Raw genomic sequence first — 21,088 nt, 5'->3', positions numbered from 1 at the left:
TTGATTGACTGATGGTCACTTGCGTTGCCCTGTGGTGGTCGGCTCACAGGGTCTAAAGTCAGTCATTCTGCCAGTGGATGAGCTGTGTTCACGCTGTGTTAGCTTGTCCAGAAGTGTCCCAGCACTGGTACCTTTGTTCTGGGTAAGGCTGGCTACTGGGTATATAAGCTGGAAGGCAGATTCCAAAATAGCATTTGCCAGCACTGGTTCTATGTGTTAGAAAAAGTTTCTAAAAATGTCTGCCACCAGTGTCTATGTCCCCAGGTGAGCTGCAGTTGCCTCCTGCCTTTCCAGGAGACTCTCCCAGGTCATCAGGTAGGTCTGACCCAGGCTCCTTTCATATACTACTTCTTCCCTGGGTCCCAGAGTATTTAAGACTTTTGTGTGTGCCCATTAAGAGTGAAGTCTCTATTTCTCCCTCCCCTCTGGGACTCCTGAAATAGTCTCACTGGCCTTCAAAGCCAAATTCTCTGGGGGCTTGTTTTCCCAGTGCAGGACCCCCAGGCTGGGGAGGCCAACATGGGGCTTAAATCTCTCTCTCCGTTGAGAGAACCTCTGCAATTTTAATTATTTCCCATTTGGGAGTTGTCAGTCTAGGGGTATGGGACCTAACTATATCACAACTCCATCCCTACCACACATCTCATCAATCCTTCTTTATATCTCTAGTTGTAGAAGGCCTTTTCTGATAGGTTCCAGGTCTTTTTCATGGATGATCACTCTGCAAAAATTTGTGCTCTCGGTTTGCCTGTGAGAGGAGGTGAGTTCTGGGTCTTCCAATTCCACCTTCTTCTCCTAGCTCTCCAATGTGTTGTAGTTTTAATTTTTTTCCCCTGCATATTTAATCTTTGTACGTTTGACTTTTCTCTGTAATTACTTAACAGAAGGTAATTTATATCTAATTGTGTGGCATCATTGTTTTGGCATGTTATAGAGTTTTATTTATTGAAATTTAATTGACATATAAAATCATGTTAATTATAGGGATACAATGCAATGATTCAACATCTGTATACATTGCAAAATGATCAACATAATTAGTCTCGTTACTACTTATCATCATAACAAGTTACAAAATTAACTTTTTTCCATTGAGAACTGAACAGTTACTTTCTTAGTCAAAATTATTGTACTACCGATTTGAAAGTAGCTGAAGTCACCATGCTATTCATTATACGTTCATTATTACGTAACTGGAAATTTGTAGCCCTTGACCCCCTTCACCCGTTTGTGCAACCCTCTATCGCACTTCCCTTCTAGCACCATCAATCTATGTATTTATGAGTTTTGTGGTTTTGGTTCCATATAAATGTGAAATTATACAGTATTTGTCTTTTTCTGATGTACTTCACTTAAACTGATAATCCCAAGATCTATCCAGGTTGTCACAAATGGCAGTATTTCATCCTGTTATGGCTGAATAATATTCCAATGTATGTACAGAAATATACAGGCATATGCACATATATTATTATACATATGTGTATGTGTATGTCTGTATGTATACATATATATCACATCTATATATTCATTTATATATATTTATGTATCCAATCTATGTATGAATATGTGTACAGAAATATTCAGACACACATGCACATGTATATATTCTCATATATATGTGTCTGTATATACGTGTGTATATGTGTATGTGTGTGTGTATATATGTGTGTGTATTTGTGTATATGTGTGTGTACATGTATATATATGTGTGTGTGTATTTGTGTATATATGTGTGTGTGTGTATTTGTGTACATGTACACACACACACATATATCACATCTTTTTCAATTCACCTGTCAGTGGTTCTCAGGTTATTTCCATATCTTGACTATAGGAAATAATGCCATAATGAACATAGTGGTACACATATATTTTCCAATTAGTGTTTCCTTTTCTTCACAAGTGACACTGCATTATTATATAGTAGTTATATTTTTAATTTTTTGAGGACTTTCCATACTGTTGTCCATAGTGACTGAACCAATTTACATTCCCACCAACAGTATGCTAGAATTCCCTTTTACCCACATTCTCATCACCACTTGTTATTTTTTTGTCTTTTTTATAATAGCCAGGTGTGAGGTTACATGTCATTGTGGTTTTGATTTGCATTTCCCCAATTTAAATGATGTTGGGCATCCTTTCATGTGTCTGTTGGCCATCTGTATGGCTGTCTACTTTGGGAAAAAAATGTATATTTACATTTTCTGGCCAGTCCAGTTTTTAGCAGGATTGTGGGGGTTTTGGGGTTTTTTTTTTTTTTTTGCTGTTTTTCATTATACAGCTGTATGAATTTTAATATTGTGGATATAAGCACCTCATTTGTATATGATCTGCAAATATATTCTGTCATTCAGTAGGTTGCCTTATTTTTTGATGGTTCCTTTGTACATAAGCTTTTTCATTTGATGTCCTACCATTTGCTTTTATTGCTTTCACTTTTTTTGTCAGATTCAAAAAATAATCTCCAAGACCTATGTCAAGGAACTTACACATTTACATTTTCTTCTATGAGTTTTATGGTTTTACATCTTCCATTCAAGTCTTTTACCCATTTTATTTCTTGCGTATGGTGTAAGAATGTGGTCCAGTTTCATTTTTTTGCATGTGGCTACCAGTTTTCCCAACAATGTTTATTAAAGAGATTATTGTATTTCTTCATTCTGTGTGCTTGGCTTCTTTGTCATATATTAATTGACCATATATGCTTAGGTTTATTTCTTTGTGTTTGTCATTATGCCAATACTAAACTGTCTTTATTATCATAGCTTTGTAATAGAATTTCAAATCTTGAAACACACAATTTTTAGTTTTTTTTTTCCCTTTATCATGATTGCTTTCACTGTTTGAATTCTTTTATAGTTCCATGCAAATTTTAGAATTTTTTGTTCTATTTCTGTAAAAAATGCTATTGAATTTTGATAGGGATTGTACTGAACTTGCATATTGCTTTGGGAAGCATGATCATTTTAACAATATTAATTCTTTTAATTCATGGGCAAAGATTATCTTAACATTTATTTGTGTTTTATTCAATTTCTTTCCTTCATGTCTTATAGTTTTCAGTACAGAAGTGTTTCAAAACTCTCTTGAGTAAATTTATTCTTATGGATTTTTCTCATGTAATTATAAATGGAATTGTTTTATGTCTTTCAGATATTTTGCTGTTAGTGTATAGATTTACAACTGATTTTATATGTTGATTCTGTATCTTGCAACTTGATTGAATTTATTAGTTCTACCATTTGGGGGGGAGTCATATACAAGATCATGTTTTCTGAAAAAATAGAGAAAGTTTTGTTTCTTCCTCTCCATTTTGGAGGCCTTTATATTTCTTATTTTTCTGTCAGATTGCTTTTGTTAGGACTACAGTACTATCTTTAATAAGAGTAGTGAATGTGGATATGCTTGTTCCTGGTTTTTAAAGAAAAGCTTTCAGTTTTTCACCATTAGGTACAAGGTTAGTTGTGGGCCTATACTGTATGGCCTTGTATTGAGATCTGCTCCTTCTGTTCCCAGTTTGAGAGATTTTGTCAAAAAGGACATTGAATTTTGTCAAGTAGTTTTCCTGAATCTACTGAAAAGATCATATATCAATAGTTATTCATTATATTAACATTGCATATCACCCTTATATATAAATTATATATTTATATATAAATCAGTATCTTACATGTAACAATAAGGTTGTGCCAACCTTCCATGCCAGGGGGTAGATTCCACTTGATAATAGCGTATAACCTTTTAAATTTGCTGTTGAATTTGGTTATACTTTTGCTGAGAATTTTTGCATTTGTATCTTTTTTAAAAATTATTTTAATTGGAGGCTAATTACTTTACAATATTGTGGTGGTTTCTGCCATGCATTGACAGGAGTCAGCCACGGGTGCACATGCGTCCCCCCGTCCTGAAACCCACTCCCACCTCGCTCCCCACCCCACCCCTCAGGGTCATCGTCTCAGCGCAGCAGCTTTGGGTGCTCTTGTTTCATGCATCAAACGTGGACGGGTCATCCGTTTCACACATAGTAATATAAATGCTTCGTTCCTATTCTCTCAAATCATCCCACCCTCGCCTTCTCCCACAGAATCCAAAGGTCTCTTCTTTATCTCTGTGTCTCTTTTGTTATCTCGCATATCGGGTCATCATTACCATCTTTCTAAATTCCATATATATGCATCAATTTACTATATTGGTGTTTTTCTTTGACTGACTTCACTCTGTATAATAGGCTCCAGTTTCATCCACCTCATTAGAACTGACTCAAATGTGTTCTTTTTTTTATTTTTTTATTGAAGGATAATTGCTTTACAGAATTTTGCTGTTTTCTGTCAAATCTCAACAGAAATCAGCCATAGGTATACATATATCCCCTCCCTTTTGAACCTCCCTCCCATCTCCCTCCCCTAGGTTGATCCAGAGTCCCTGTTTGAGTTTTCTGAGCCAGACAGAAAATCCCCCTTGGCTATTTTACATATGGTAATGTAAGTTTCCATGTTACTTTTTCCATACATCTCACCCCCCTCCCCCGCCCCATGTCCATAAGTCTGTTCTCTATGTTTCTCCATTGCTGCCCTGTAAATAAACTCTTCAGTACCATTTTTCTAGATTCTGTATATATGCATTAGAATATGACATTTATCTTTCTCTTTCTGACTGACTTCACTCTGTATAATAGGTTCTAGGTTCATCTACCTTATCAGAACTGATTCAAATGCATTCCTTTTTAAGGCTGAGTAATATGCTATTGTGTATATGTACAACAACTTCTTTATCCATTCATCTGTCGATGGACATCTAGATTGCTTCCATGTTCTAGCTATTGTAAATAGTGCTGCAATGAACAGTGGGATACATGTATCTTTTTCAATTTTGGTTTCCTCAGGGAATATGCCTAGGAGTGGGATTGCTGGGTCATATGGTGGTTTTATTTCTGTTTTTTAAGGAATCTCCATACTATCTTCCATAGTGGCTGTATCAATTTTTATTCCTACCAACAGTGGAAGAACATTGCCTTTTCTCTACAGCTTCTCCAGCATTTATTGTTTGTAGACTTTTTGATGATGGCCATTCCAACTGGTGTAAGGTGATATCTCATTGTAATCTTGATTTGTATTTCTCTAATAATGAGTGATGTTGAGCATCTTTTCATGTGATTGTTATCCATCTGTATGTCTTCTCTGGAGAAATGTCTGTTTAAGTCTCTTTCCCACTTTTTGATTGGGTTGTTTTTCTGGCATTGAGTTGTATGAGCTGCTTATATATTTTGGAAATTATTCCTTTGTCAGTTGTTGCATTTGCAATTATTTTCTCCCATTTGAGGGTTGTGTTTTCACCTTGCTAATACTACTTCCTTTTCTGTGCAAAAGCTTTTAAGTTTAATCAGGTCCCACTTGTTTACTTTTGCTTTTATTTCCGTTACTCTAGGAGGTGGGTCCGGAGAAGGCAATGGCAACCCACTCCAGTACTCTTGCCTGGAAAATCCCATGGACAGAGAAGCCTAGTAGACTGCAGTCCATGGGGTCGCAAAGAGTCGGACATGACTGAGCGACTTCCCTTTCATGCATTAGAGAAGGAAATGGCAACCCACTCCAGTGTTCTTGCCTGGAGAATCCCAGAGACGGCAGAGCCTGGTGGGCTGCCCTCTATGGGGTCGCACAGAGTCAGACACGACTGAAGTGACTTAGCAGCAGCAGCAGGAGGTGGGTCATAGAGGATCTTGCTTTGATTTATGTCATTGAGTGTTCTGCCTGTGTTCTCCTCTAAGAATTTTATAGTTTCTGGTCTTACATTTAGGTCTTAAATCCATTTTGAGTAATCTTTGCTATGGTGTTAGGAAGTGTTCTAATTTCATTCTTCTACATGTAGCTGTCCAGTTTTCCCAGCACCATTTCATTTATTGAAGAGGCTGTCTTTGCCCCATTGTATATTCTTGCATCATCAAAAATAAGGTACCCATATGTGCAAAGGTTTATTTCTGGGCTATCTTGTTCCATTGGTCTATATTTCTGTTTTTGTGCCAGTACCATACTGTCTTGATGACTGTAGCTTTGTATTATAATCTGAAGTCATGAAGGTTGATTCTTCCAGCTCCATTCTTCTTTCTCAGGACTGCTTTGGCTATTTGGAATCTTTTGTGTTTCCACATGAATTGTGAAATTTTTTGTTCTATTTCTGTGAAAAATGCCATTGGTAATTTGATAGGGATCACATTGAATCTGTAGATTGCATTTGGTAGTATAGTCATTTTCCCAGTATTGATTCTTCCTACCCAGGAACATGGAATCTCTTCATCTGTTTATGTCATTTTTTATTTCTTTCATTAGTGTCTTATAATTTTCTGTGTATAGTTATTTTGTCTCCATAGGTAAGCTTATTCCTAGATATTTAGTTCTTTTTCTTGCAATGGTGAATGGAATTGATTCCTTAATTTCTCTTTCTGCTTTTTCATTGTTAGTATATAGAAATGCAAGTGATTTCTGTGTATTGATTTTGTATCCTGCAACTTTGCTAAATTCACTGATTAGCTCTAGTAATTTTCTGACACTATCTTTAGGGTTGTCTATGTGCAGTATCATGTCATCTGCAAACAGTGAGAGCTTTACTTCTTCTCTGATCTGGATTTCTTGTATTTCCTTTTCTTCTCTGACTGCTGTAGCTAGGACTTCCAGAACTATGTTGAATAATAGTGGTGAAAGTGGACACCCTTGTCTTATTCCTGATCTTAGGGGGAATGCTTTCAGTTTTTCACCATTGAGAATAATGTCTGCTATAAGCTTATCATATATGGCCTTTACTATGTTGAGGTAGGTTCCTTCTATGCCCATTTTTTGAAGAGTTTTCATCATAAATGGGTGTTGAATTATGTCAGAGGATTTTTCTACATGTATTGAAATGATCATATGGTTTTTATCTTTCAATTTGCATATATTGAAGAATCCTTGCATTCCTGGAATAAACCCAACTTGATCATGCTGTATGAGCTTTTTGATGTGTTGCTGAATTCTGTTTTCTAAAATTTTGTTAAGGATTTTTGAATATATGTTCATCAGTGATACTGGCCTGAAGTTTTTTTGTGTGTCTTTGTCTGGTTTTTGTCTTTGTCTTTGTCTGATATCAGGGTTATGGTGGCCTTGTAGAATGAGTTTGGAAGTGTTCCTTCCTCTGCAAATTTTTGAAAGAGTTTTAGAAGGATAGGCATTAGCTCTTCTCTAAATGTTTGACAGAATTCTCCTGTGAAGTCATTTGGTCCTGGGCTTTTGTTATTGGGGAGATTGTGATCACAGCTTCAATTTCAGTGCTTGTAGTTGGGTTGCCCATAATTTCTATTTATTCCTGGTTCAGTATTGGAAAATTGAACTTTTCTAAGAATCTGTCCATTTCTTCCAGGTTATCTATTTTATTGCCAGATAGTTGTTTATAATAGTCTCTTATAATCCTTTGTATTTCTTCATTGTCTGTTGTAATCTCTCCTTTTTCATTTCTAATTTTGTTAATTTGATTCTTCTCTTTTTTTCTTGATGAGTCTGGCTAAAGGCTTGTCAATTTTGTTTATCTTCTCAAACAACCAGCTTTTAGTTTTATCAACCTTTACTTTTGTTTCTTTCATTTCTTTTTCATTTACTTCTGCTCAGATCTTTATGATTTCTTTCCTTCTACTAATTTTGGGGGGGTTTTGTTCTTGTTTTTCCAGTTGTTTTAGGTGTTAAGTTAGTCTATTTGATTTTTTTCTTGTTTCTTGAGGTAGGATTGTATTGCTATAAACTTTCCTCTTAGGATTGCTTTTGCTGCATCGCATAGGTTTTGAGTTGTTATGTTTTCATTATCATTTGTTTCTAGAAATTTTTTGATTTCCCTTTGATTTCTTCAGTAACCTGTTGGTTATTTAGAAACATGTTGTTTAATCTCCATGTGTTTGTGTTTCTTACAGTTTTTATTTCTTGTATTTGATATCTAGTCTCATAGCATTGTAGTCAGAGAAGATGCCTGATATGATTTCAATTTTCTTAAATTTACTGAGGTTTGATTTTTGACCCAAGATGTGGTCTATCCCAGAGAATCCTTGAGAAGAAGGTGTATTCTTCTGCATTTGGATGGAATGTCCTGAAGATATCAATGAGCTGCATCTCATCTAATGTATCATTTAAGACTTGTGTTTCTGTATTAATTTTCTGTGTGGTGATCTGTCCATTGGTGTGAAATGTGTTCTTTTTCATACCTGAGTAATATCCCATTGTATATATGAACCACAACTTTCTTATCCATTCATCTGCCTATGGACATCTAGGTTGCTTCCATGTCCTAGCTATTGTAAACAGTGCTGTAATGAACATTGGAGTATATGTGTCTCTTTCAATTCTGGTTTCCTCAGTGTGTATGCCAAGGAGTGGGATTGCTGGGTCATATGGCAGTTCTATTTCCAGTTTTTTTAAGGAATCTCCACACTGTTCTCCATAGAGGCTGTACTAGTTTGCATTCTCACCAGCAGTGTAAGAGGGTTCCCTTTTCTCCACACCCTCTCCAGCATTTATTGCTTGTAGACTCTTTGATTGCAGCCATTCTGACCAGCATGAGATGGTATCTCATTGTGGTTTTGATTTGCATTTCTCTGATCATGAGTGATGTTGAGCAACTTTTCATGTGTTTGTTAGCCATCTGTATGTCTTCTTTGGAGAAATGTCTGTTTAGTTCTTTGGCCCATTTTTGATTGGGTTGTTTATTTTTCTGGAATTGAGCTGCATGACCTGCTTATATATTTAAGTTTGCATTTGTGTATTAATGGGTGCATTAGAAGCTTTGGGCAACAATACCTATTCATGATAAAAACTCTAAATCAATTGCATATAGAAGGAAATGTACCTCAACATATAAATGGCCACATAATCCATGATCAACATAATACTCATTATGATATTATGGGAAAAAGCTGAAAACTTTTGTTCTGTGATAAGAACAAAACCATGATACCCACTCTATAACATTAGTTTAACATAGCACAAGATGTACCGGTCAAAACAATTAGGCAAGAAAAGAAGTAAAGGGCATCTAAGAAGGAAAGTGAGAATGAAAATTATCTTCATTTTAGTGGCATATTACATTGGAAAGCTTTAAAGAAAAGTATTAACAAAAGAAATTAAAGACCTATAATGGAAATATGTTTCATGCTCATGGATTGAAAGAATTGATAAACTATTCATACTACCTCAAAAGATCTATAAATTCAATGCCATTTATATCAAAATTATAATGGCAATTTTCAAAAAAAACAGAAAACGAATCCTAAAATTGAATCTACAAAAGATCTTACATAGCTAAAGCAATCCTGGCAAGATAAACAAAGCTGGATCATGACATGTTTTCACTTTATTTTACTATTTTTGTCCACACCATGCAGCATGTGGGGTCTCAGTTCCCTGACCAGGGATAAAACCCATGCCCTCTGAAGTGGAAGCATGAAGTCTTAACCGCTGGACCAATAGGGAACTCCCTCCTCACCCTAATTTTCAACTAAACTACAAAAATTTGATAAATCAGTATGGTATTGTTATAAAAACAGACACATTCATCAGTGGAAAAGAAAAGCAGCTCAGACATGTATGTTTGTTTAATTTATGACAAAGGACTAAGGAGGATACAGTAGTGAAGAGATAGTCTCTTCAACACTTGCTGTTTGGAAAACAATAGCAATATGCAAAAAAAGAAACTGGACCCTTCTAATACCATACATAAAAGGCAACTATCAATAAAAATGGATTAAAGACCTAAACTTAAGACCTGAAATAAAACTCAGAAAGGGAAGACTCCTTAACATTGGTCTTGGCAATGACTTTTTGCTGTTGTTGAATTTGACACCAAAAGCAAAAATATTGAAGTCTTAAGACTTCAATTTTTAACGTATTTCAGTTGATTTTTGTATATGGTAGAAATTAAGGGCCCACTTTAATTCTTTACAAGTGACTATCCAGTTTCACCAGCAACTGCAAAAGAGACTATCTCCTCCATTCCCTGGATATCCTTGACTCCTCTATTAAAAAAAAACTATATATGCACATATATATATGTGCACATATATATATATAAAGTTTATTTCTGGGCAAAACAGTTTCAGAACCTATGTGGCATCAAGTATAAACAGCGCAAAAAGCAAAATAAAAAAGACAGCATTCAAACAAAATGAGAAGTTCAAAAAGAAGATGAAAAGAAAAAAGACGCTGGCACTGAAACACCAAACAAGCGAACTGAAAAAGGCAATATCAGATTGAAAAGCCACACTTGATGAAAGACCAGTAATTCCTCAAGGAAGCTATATGAATGAAAAAGTGTCAATAAACCATAGAGGACGTAGAACTTCCATGAAGGAAAACTATGTATATAACAAATGAATGTTGGAAGGTGTGGAGAAAATGAAAGCCTCCTATGTTATCCATGGGGAAAAAATGATAGAGCCACTACAAAGGATGTTACAGATATCCCTTAACTAAAAAGTGAAGTTCGCAGATCAGGCAATATACTACTTACCATATATACGAGAAAATTTTAATTTGAAAGGCACATGGACCCCTACAATCACCAAGAACACAATATTTATAATATTCAAGACATGGAAACACAAAATATCCATGGAGAGATGAACATATGAAGAGAAAGTGATGGAGAACTGAAATCTTACCCAGCCAAAAAGAATGCAATAGTGAATATCAAAGCAGAAAGGAAGAACCAGGAATTACCAACTAAGTTATACAGAGAAAACCGTCATGTGATACCACTGAGAGGTGGAATTGAAAAACTCATGCAACTTAATGAATTTCTAAAAGAAGTAAATTCAAAGGATTAACACAGAAAGACCAAACAGAAAAAAATGTTGAAAGAGGAAAAATTAGAAGGTGGGGACCAATTTTTGTAAAATAGATCATCAATGAAGATGCAATGTGTAGCACAGGGAATTTTGCAAACAGGCTTTAATAATCTCAACAAAAGATGAAAAACAATTATGTGAAAAAAAAATTATGTGTAGGTATATAGCAGAACCAAAAAATACTAAAGAATGGAAAAAAACATTATAAACAATACAGCGAGAAAAATGAAGGAACACAAAGAACAATAAAAAACAGTACCTATACTACCCGCACTTGACTTCTTTCCCCAGGCTAGTTTCACATACCTGCAGGCAGACCCAACTTGGACTCAAGGCTGGATTGTCCTCGGACTCAGGAGCCAGGTCGTGTCCCCAGAACACGACCCCCTTTGGACCTGTACTGCCCAGTCCAATTGTCAGGGAGCACTATGACGGATCCTTCGGAAACAACCCATAGAGCAATCACATCTTCACACAGTCAGACCACTATCAAGGAAAAACCCTTCACTGGAGAGGACACAGACATCTGAAAGTTTTCCCCAGTACTTACTATTTACAACAGACAGGACACTGAAATGGCCCAAACATTTGTCACGAGTGAAGCGTCAGGGGGAAGAAGTCAGACTACAGAACCCCTGGGCTTTTTTCTGGCACATCGTATTCCACATTAGATCTCAGAAAGTCAAGTTTCATTCAGGCTCCTTTGGCCCCTTGAAGGAGTTGGGGGGGTGGGGGCGCGGGTGGTGGTGGAGCATGCAGCAGTGCTGCCGCCTTGTGGACACATCTCATAACAGCAACACTGAAACCTCTGCCGCGGGGCAAGGAATAGTCAGAAGGCCCGGGGCTGTCAGGGACACCAGCCCTCGGGAAATAGGCCTGGAAACCTAATGCCAAGAGAGCCAAAATCAAGACGAGTTTCCAGAGGTCAATTTCAAGAGGGAAACATAACTCACACCACTTACAATCAAACAGGAAAGAAAAACAACCCCTATCCCCAGATCCTGGTCTACATCGTTAATGATTAGAGACAGGCAAGGGACTGAAACGGCAAGGGGAGGTCTCACCTCACGCCAGTCAGAGGGAGGAGTTATCGGTATCACTTTTACGAACCATAACTGCCAGAGTGGGTGCGGGTAAGGGGACAGTCCCTAAGCTGTCCATGGCAATGAAAAAGGTAAAGAACTATCTGGACAAAGGCACCAAGGCTCCTTGGGAAACTATGAACAAAAATAGAGCATTCAGATCATCAGGCCACCCATGCCAGGCCCTCTAGGCAGAGGAAACCTCCATTTGAAAAGACACAGGCACCCCAACATTCCCCAGAGCACCCAATATTGGCCAATAGTTCAGACAATGAGGAAGCCAAATTGTCCACTGGCAGATGAACGGATAAGGAAGACCTGCTATAGAGAGACAACCAAAACTTAGCATTAAAGAATTAAAATTAAAAAAAAAAAAAAGAATTAAGGCCTTTCTCAGCACCATGGACGGAAGTCAGGAAAGTAAATGAGACAGAATGGCAATCACCTGTGATATCACTTAGAGGTGAAATTGGAAAACTTCATCTTATGAATGAATTTAGAACAGATAAATCAACTCAGAGACATTAGAAAAAGAAGCCAGGGTTTCCAAAGGAGAAAGGTGTGAAGGAAAGAAAAATTAGAAGGTGGTTGAAACCTATGCACGCTAATAGATACCTATATATGTGTGTGTGTGTGTGTGTGTATAAAATAGATCATCAAGAAGACCTACTGAATTATCATGGGGAATTCGACTCAGCCGGCTTTCATAACGTCTACGGGTACTGAAAATAATAGGTATGTTTAAAGGCATAACAAAACTCCCTATTGTACATCTGAAAGAAACAAGCATTGTAAAAATAGGATATTTCTAGAAAAATTAAATGTAAAGCTATTGGGGTGGGCGGGGGAGACAACAATCGCTGCCTACCCTACTTCTTTCTAGCCACCATTTTCCAGGCTAATATCTCATTTCTGCAGGCTGACCAGGCTTGGTCTCTAGACTGGGATGTACTGGGGCTCAGGGAGCCAGGGAGCCGTCGTCAGAACACGAGCTGCCTTTGGACCTGTTCTGCCCAGTCCAATCTGCCTGGGACCACAGTCTCCACATGCAGCTGCTGCTGCTGCTAAGTCGCTTCAGTCGCGTCCGACTCTGTGCGACCCCATAGACGGCAGCCCACCAGGCTCTGCCATCCCTGGGATTCTCCAGGCAAGGACACTGGAGTTGGTTGCCATTTTCTTCTCCAATGCATGAAAGTGAAGTCGCTCAGTCGTGTCCGACTCTTCGCAACCCCATGAACTGCAGCCTACCAGGTTCCTCTACCCATGGGATTTTCCAGGCAAGAGTACTGGAGTGGCGTGTCATTGCCTTCTCCCTCCACATGCAGACAATCCCCCAAAAGCAAAGTCAATCCTAGTGCATCCCAGGTATGGTTAAGTCCCTGTGGTTGAAGAGCTTTAAAAAGCCAGCGGGTCTCCAGCTGATACGGATCCCCACGCTAGCTGTCTGTTTCAAAGCCCTCCCCTAAAAACGACAGCTGCCTCAAACACAGAGATTTTTGCAGGGGCCAACATTTGTTGTGAGTGAAGTATCAGCGGGATGAAGTCAGAGAACAGAAGCCCTTGGGCTTTTTCTGGCCAATGGCATTCTGAATTGCAACTCAGGCAGGCAAGTTTCACTAAGGCTCCTTTGGCCCCATTAAAGAGTGGGGAAGGCGGAAGTGCTGCTGCCTTGTGGACACACCTCATAACTGCAACACTGAAACCTCTGCTGCAGGGCAAGGAATATTCAGAAGGCCTGGTGGCTGTCCATGACAACACTCAGGAAATAGGCTGGGAAAGTTTCTGCAAAGAGATCTAAAATCCAAACGAGTTTTCAAAGGCCAGTTTCAAGAGGGAAACATGACACACCATTAACAATCAAACAGGAAAAACGAAAAAAGACACCCCCCCCCCCCAAGAGCCTGGTCTACATTGTTAATAATCAGAGACAGGGACTGAAACAAGGAGGAGGTGTCACCTCACACCAGTCAGAGGGAGGAGTTGTTGATGCCACTTTTATGAACCATAACTGCCGGAGTGGGTGCCGGGTAAAAGAAAAGTTCCTAAGCTGTTCATGGCAATGAAAAATGTAAAGAACTACCTGGACAAATGTGCCAAGGTTCCTTGGGAAACTAGGAAGAAAAATAAAGCGTTCATATCATCAGGCCCACCTATAGCAGGCCCTCTATGCAAAGGAAACCTCCTCCATTGGAGAAAACACAGGCACCCCAACATTCTCCACATCACCCAATATTGACAAAGTCAAGGCAAAAGAGAGGCCAAAATGTCCATGGACCCATGAAAGGCTAAGGAAGACCTGCTCCAGAGAGACAAGGTAAACTTAGCCATAAAGAAGCATAACCAAGAAACCTTTCTCAGCAACGTGGACGGAAGGAAGGAATGCACGTTCGATGGACAGATAAAGGCAAGTGTCATGTGATAGCACCTGGAGGTGGATTTTATGCAGCAATTCATAACTGAGAAATACACTCAGACTTTAGAATACATACTCAGTCTAATTGAAGAGGAAAGGCGGGAGGAGAAGGTAAATTCTGAGTGGCTGAAACTTGTATACACACACATATATAAACAGACAAGGTCACCAACACAGCCAGACACTGTATCACGGGAAATTATACTCAACTTGCTTGATAAAGTCTCTAAAACCTGAAGCTGAAAGTAATGGGTATGTGTAGATGAATAACTGAATCACTTTTGAGGTCATCTGAAACCAACAAAACTTTGGAAATCAGCGATACTCCTAGAGAGACAGTAAAATGCAGAGGGGAAAAATTGCCTACTGTAGTCTTCTCAGGTTTCCTTTCCCCAGGCTGGTGTTACATCCATGCAGCCTGAGATGTTTTAGTCTCAACGCTGGAATATATTGGGGCTCAGGAGGGAGGGGTATGGAGGGGTCCAGGCATATGAGCCCATTTGCGATGGTAATGCCTGGTCCCCCAGGGTGGAACCACAGCCTCCAAAGGCAGGACAGCCCACCAGAGGCACAAGCAAACCTAGTGCATACCAAGTATGGTCCCAACTCTGCACTGGGAGAGCTTAGAGAACCAGCTGTTGTCCCGGTTTCCAAGTGATGCGGATTCCTGCTCCAGCATCCTCTTTAAAATGCCTCGCCTAAAAACGACAGAACCCTCATGAAAGCGATTTTGCAACCGTTAAATTTGTCTTGCGTGAAGAGTCACAGCCAAAAAGGATGAAGACAGAAGCCCTAGGGCCTTTTGGTGATGCGTGGCATTCCAAATCACAATCCAGGAGGCTCAGTTTCACTGAGGCTGTGGTAGCCCCTCAACCAGAGTTCCAAAGGAAGCAGCCATAAGGCCTTGAGATGCCTGGGTCACAGAAACACGGACATCTCAGCATCTGGGCACAAAATAGTCCCATACCTAGGGGGTGCAATCAACACTTCACATCCAAAAAGGTCCTGGGGGAGCCATCAATAATATTTTAAATCAGGATGAGTTTTGGGGGCCAATTTCTAGAGGTAAATATCACTCACAGTGTAACACATTATCAAACATTGACAAGATAAACCTAGGACATGGTGGCCTACATTTCTAATGATTAGAGGCAAGACACTTAAAATGGCAAGGGGGTATCCCCTCACACCACACAAAGTTTTTGTCCTGAAATATTTATGAACAATAAATGCCAGAGTGAGCACCAGAGGGGAAAAAAGCCTCCGAAGCTGTCATACATGGAAATGCAAAGTGTAAAGGACCATATGAGAAGAGTATGGAAGATCCTTAGAAAACAAAATATATAGCAATCACATCTTGAGCATTCTCACATCTGGACCCCTATCCTGAAACATCCATCACTGGAAAGGATACAGACACCTGAACGTTTGCCACAGCATTTACTACTGACAACAGCCAGGACACGGATGTGGCCCAAATTTCCACGGACAGACAAACAGATAAGGAAGAAGTGCCACAGAGAAACTACTGAATCTTAGCCATGAAATATAAGATAATAAGGCCTTTCCCAGCACTATAGATGGAAGTCAATAAAGTAAATGAGACAGAGAATGGGAATCAGCCTGTGATATCACTTAGAGGTGGAATCAGAAAACTCATCTGATGAATGAATTTAAAACAGAGAAATCAACCCAGAGACATTTAAAAAAAGGAAGCCAGGGTTTCCAGAAAAGAAAGGTGTGAAGGGAAGGTAAATTAGAAAGTGGTTGAAACCTATACACACTAATAGATACCTGTGTGTGTGTATATAAAATAGATCAATGAGAAGACCTACTGAATTATCATGGGGAATTTGATCAGCCGGCTTTTATAATGTCTATAGGCACAGAAGCTGAAAATAATGGCTACATTTAGAGGCATAATGAAACTCATTACTGTATATCTGAAAGAAACAAGCAACGTAAACCAAGGATATTCCTAAAAATTTAAATTAACATTTACTGAAAACAAAACCACCACTGCCTTCTCTAATGCTTTCTAGCCTCCTTTTCCTGCGCTAACATCATCTCTCTGCTGGCTGACCAGTTTTGGTCTCAAGGCTGGGATGTCCTGGGGCTCAGGGAGGTGTCCCCAGAACACGAGCCACTTTTGTGCCTGTGCTGCCCAGTCCAATCTGCCTGGGGCCACAGTCTCCACATGGATGCCATCCCCCAAGAGCAAATTCAAGCCTAGAGCATCTCAAGTGTTGTCAAGCCGGTGTGCAGGAAGAGCTTTGAAAATCCAGCTCGTCTCCAGGTCTCCAGCTGATGCGGATCCCTACGCCAGTTGTCTGTTTCAAAGTCCTCCCCTAAAAACGACAGCTGCCTCAAAGACAGTGGTTTTTCAGGGGTCAACATTTGTCGCGAGTGAAGTGTCGGGGGGAAGAAGTCAGATGACAGAAGCCCTTGGGTGTTCCTCTAGAGGCGCATGGCATTCCAAATGACAACTCAGGAAGGCAGGTTTCACTAAAGCGCCTTCGGCTCCATTAGAGAGAGTGGGGAATGCATAAGTGCTGCCGCCTTGTGGACACATCTCATAACAGCAACACTGAAACCTCTGCTGCGGGGCATGTTCAGAAGGCTTGGGGGCTGTCCATGACACCAGCCCTCAGGATATAGGCTGGGGAAGGTACTGCAAAGAGAACTGAAATCCAAACGAGATTCAGAGGCCAATTTCAAGAGGGAAACATGACACAAACCGTTTACAATCAAACAGGAAAGATAGTGAGAGAGTCAATTCTTGGGTAGGCTGATAAGAAGTACAGGGTCCCCAAGGAGGACAAAGGGGTGTGGGGCTCTCAAGGAGAAAAGGACAAACTTTTTTTTTCTATATTCCTTCATCTTACTCATGTGAAACCACATTTTTTCCCTTTAATTCCAGAGCTGGTGATTACATTACAAACAGCACTTACTGTTAACAACAGCCGTGATACAGATGTGGCCCAAATATTCATGGACAAACGAATGTATAAGATGTGCCACAGAAAGACAACCAAATCTTAGCCATGAAGAAGAACTAAAAAACGGCTTTCTCAGCACCGTGGATGGAAATCAGTAAAGTAAATGAGACAGAGAATAGCAATCAGTCTGTGATATCACTTAAAAGTGGAATCAGAAAACTTATCAATGAATTTAGAACACAGAAACCAATGCAGAGAGGTGAGAAAATGAAGCCAGGTTTTCCCAAGAAGAAAGGAGTGAAGGAAAGATAAATTAGAAGGTGGTTGGAACCTTCTAATAGACACCTGTGTGTGTGTGTGTATAAAATAGATCAAGAAGAAATTCAACTCAGCTGGCTTTAATAACATGTGGGTACAGAAGCTGAAAAAAATAAGTATGTTTAGAGGCATGATGAAACTCCTTACTGTACATCTGAAAGAAACAAGCATTGTAAACCAAGGATATTCCTAGAAAAATTAAATGTAAAGTTAACAGGGGAAAAAAAAAAAAAGGAAACCACCACTGCCTACCCTTCTTCTTTCTAGCTGCCTTTTCCAGAGCTAATATCAAATCTCTGCAGGCTGACTAGGCTTAGTTTCAAGGCTGGGATGCCCAGGGGCTCAGGGAGCCAGGGAGGTGTCCCCAGAACACGAGCCTGCTTTGCACCTGTTCTGCCCAGTCCAATCTGCCTGGGACCACAGTCTCCACATGCAGGCCATCCCCCAAAAGCAAATTCCAGCCTGCTGCTGCTGCTAAGTTGCTTTAGTCGTGTCTGACTCTGTGCGACCCCATAGACGGCAGCCCACTAGGCTCCTCTGTCCCTGGGATTCTCCAGGCAAGAATTCTGGAGTAGGTTCCCATTTCCTTCTCCAATGCATGAAAGTGGAAAGTGAAAAGTAAAAGTGAAGTCGCTCAGTTGTACCCGACTCTTAGCGACCCCATGGACTGCAGCCTACCAGGTTCCTCTATCCATGGGATTTTCCAGGCAAGAGTACTGGAGTGGGTTGCCATTGCCTTCTCTGAATTCCAGCCTAGTGCATCCCAAGTTTGGACAAGCCCCTGTGCTGGAAGAGCTTTGAAAAGCCAGCTGGTCTCCAGCTAATGTGGATCTCTACTGCAGTTACCTTCTCAAAGCCCTGCCTTTCTCAAAGTGAAAGTGAAATCGCTAAGTCGTTTCTGATTCTTTGCAACCCCGTGGACTGTAGCCTGCCAGGCTCCTCTGTTCATGGGATTTTCCAGGCTCGAAGCCCTCCCCTAAAAATGACAGCTGCCTCAAACACAGCAATTTGGCAGGGGTCGACATTTGTCGCGAGTGAAGTTTCAGGGGGAAGAAGTCAGATGACAGAAGCCCTCGGCCTTTCCTCTGGCACATGGCATTCCAAAGGACAACTCAGGAAGGCAGGTTTCACCAAGGCTCCTTCGGCTCCATTAAAGAGAGTGGGGAATGGGGAAGTGCTGCCGCCTTGTGGTCACACCTCATAACTGCAACACTGAAACCGCTGCGGGGCAAGGAATGTTCCGAAGGCCAGGGGGCTGTCCATGACACCAGCCCTCAGGAAATAGGCTGGGGAAGGTACTCCAAAGAGAACTGAAGTCGATTCGAGTTTTCAGATACCAATTTAGGCCAATTTCAAGAGGGAACTCTGAGTCACACCGTTTACAATCAAGCAGGAAAGAAAAACAGCCCCAGAGCCTGGCCTACATCGTTTATGATTTGAGACAAGGGACTCAAACGGCAAGGAGGTATCCCCTCACGCCAGAGGGAGGGAGGGGTTATCGATATTACTTTTATGAACCATAAGAGTGGTGCCGGGTAAAGATAAAGTTCCTGAGGTGTTCGTGGCAATGAAAAATGTCCTACCTGGACAAAGGTGCCGAGGTTACTTGGGAAACTGAAGAAAAATAAAGCAATCAGATCATCAGGCACACCCATGCCAGGCCCTGTATGCAGAGGAAACCTCCTCCACTGGAGAAGATACAGGCATCTCGACATTCCCCAGAGCACCCAATACTGACAAAAGTCAAGACAATGAAGAGGCCAAGTTGTCCACGGACAGATGAAAGGATAAGGAAGACCTGCTCCAGAGAGGCAATGAAAAAACCTTTCTCAGCAACATGGATGCAAGTAAGGGAAGTACATACATCAGATAAAGGCAAGTGTCACGTGATATCACTTGGAGGTAGATTTTATGTAGCAATTCACAAACGAGAAATACTGAGACTTTAGAAGGCATACTTAAGTGTTATTAAAAAGAAAGGGAGGGAGGGAGAAGATAAATTCTGAGTGGCTGAAACCTACACACACACACACACATAAATAGAATAGGTCACCAACATAACCCTACTCTGTATCAGAAGAAATTATACTCAACTTGCTTCCATAAAGTCTATGAAAACCAAAGCTGAAAATAATGGGTATGTGTATAACTGAATCACTTTTGAGATTATCTGAAAACAACAAAACATTGGAAGTCAACAACCCTCCTAGAGAAAGAGACAGTAAAATAGAGAGGGGAGAATTGCCCATTGTATTCTTCTCTGGCTTCCTTTCCCTGGCCTAGTGTCCCGTCCTTGCAGCCTTAGCACGCTTGAGCCTCCAGGCTGGGATATCCCGGGGCTCAGGAGGCCGGGGAGGGTGCTCAGGCACACCAGCTCCATTTGCAACAGTGGCGCCTCGTCTGCCAGTGTGGAGCCACAGTCTCCAGAACCAGGCTGGCCCAAAGAAGCAAAAAGAAGCCTAGCGTGGGAACCATGTTTCACTGCTTTCTCAGAAATGACTCCTGGGATTTAACCTTACTCATTCCATCTTCTTGCTTGCTCTCCCCTACCCATTCGTTAGACGTTCTGGCTGACACGTCAGCATTAGTTAGATGCTGTTCTGCACGCAGAACAAACCTCTTTTTCGTCAAAGACCTTTCTTACAGCTCTCCTGTGGTTACCTCTGGACGTCCAGAAGGAAGCCTCCTTAATCCCTGAGTTCTGGTCTCTGCCATGCTTTACTGCTCTTAAAGATTACAAGATAAGTTGCCAATAAAATATGCGCTGAGCGCGTTCTCGGGGAGTTGCGTCTCCAGGAGCTCTCCCTGTGCTGTCTCGCATGCTCCTGTGTGTTTAGAGAATTCTTCAGTGTGAAACTGCTGCAACTAGCGCCAGAACAGGGACCTCCTGAAAGTTTGCTCCACATCCCTGACTCAAGCCCGAGCAAGGGAAAGGACGTCCGCTCATCTGGGTAGGAACTGTGGCCTTTAAGGCTAGCGATGGACCGAAGTCTTCCAGACAGGCAGTGCTTTCGCTTTCTCTTTCTGCTATGGGTAACTCTCTTTCTCCTCAACAGCTTGCGCCTAAGGGTCAGCTTTCTTTTCTGCTTGCCCCGCTGAGTGTAAGGTTTCTGATTTGGGCTTTACTTCTTACCGTGATTTATACTCACTGTCTTTGGTATCCACGAGAAGGGTCTTTGAAAGTATCTGATTGGTAACGAGTAAGTCGTTGGTTAAGAAATGGTGTAGGTATTGTTAATGTATGGCATCTAAATACTTGGAATTTATATCATATTGCCGTTTCTGCTGTGGAAGAGCGAGAAACTCCATGCGCTGATCTTATTCCTCCACCAGAGGTGCCTCCCCGGCCTCCTCCTGTCATGTCTAAACTCAGCAGTATAAAATCAACAGATTACCAGCTCATGAATTTGCTCCAGGACTTGCTCACTCACTCCCTAACATTTTCAATGTTCTAAGGTAAAAAGCACGGTTAGAGAAG

Source organism: Cervus canadensis, chromosome 19, assembly GCF_019320065.1.
Source record: "Cervus canadensis isolate Bull #8, Minnesota chromosome 19, ASM1932006v1, whole genome shotgun sequence".
Lineage (NCBI taxonomy): Eukaryota > Metazoa > Chordata > Mammalia > Artiodactyla > Cervidae > Cervus > Cervus canadensis.
This window is presented reverse-complemented; position numbering follows the sequence as displayed.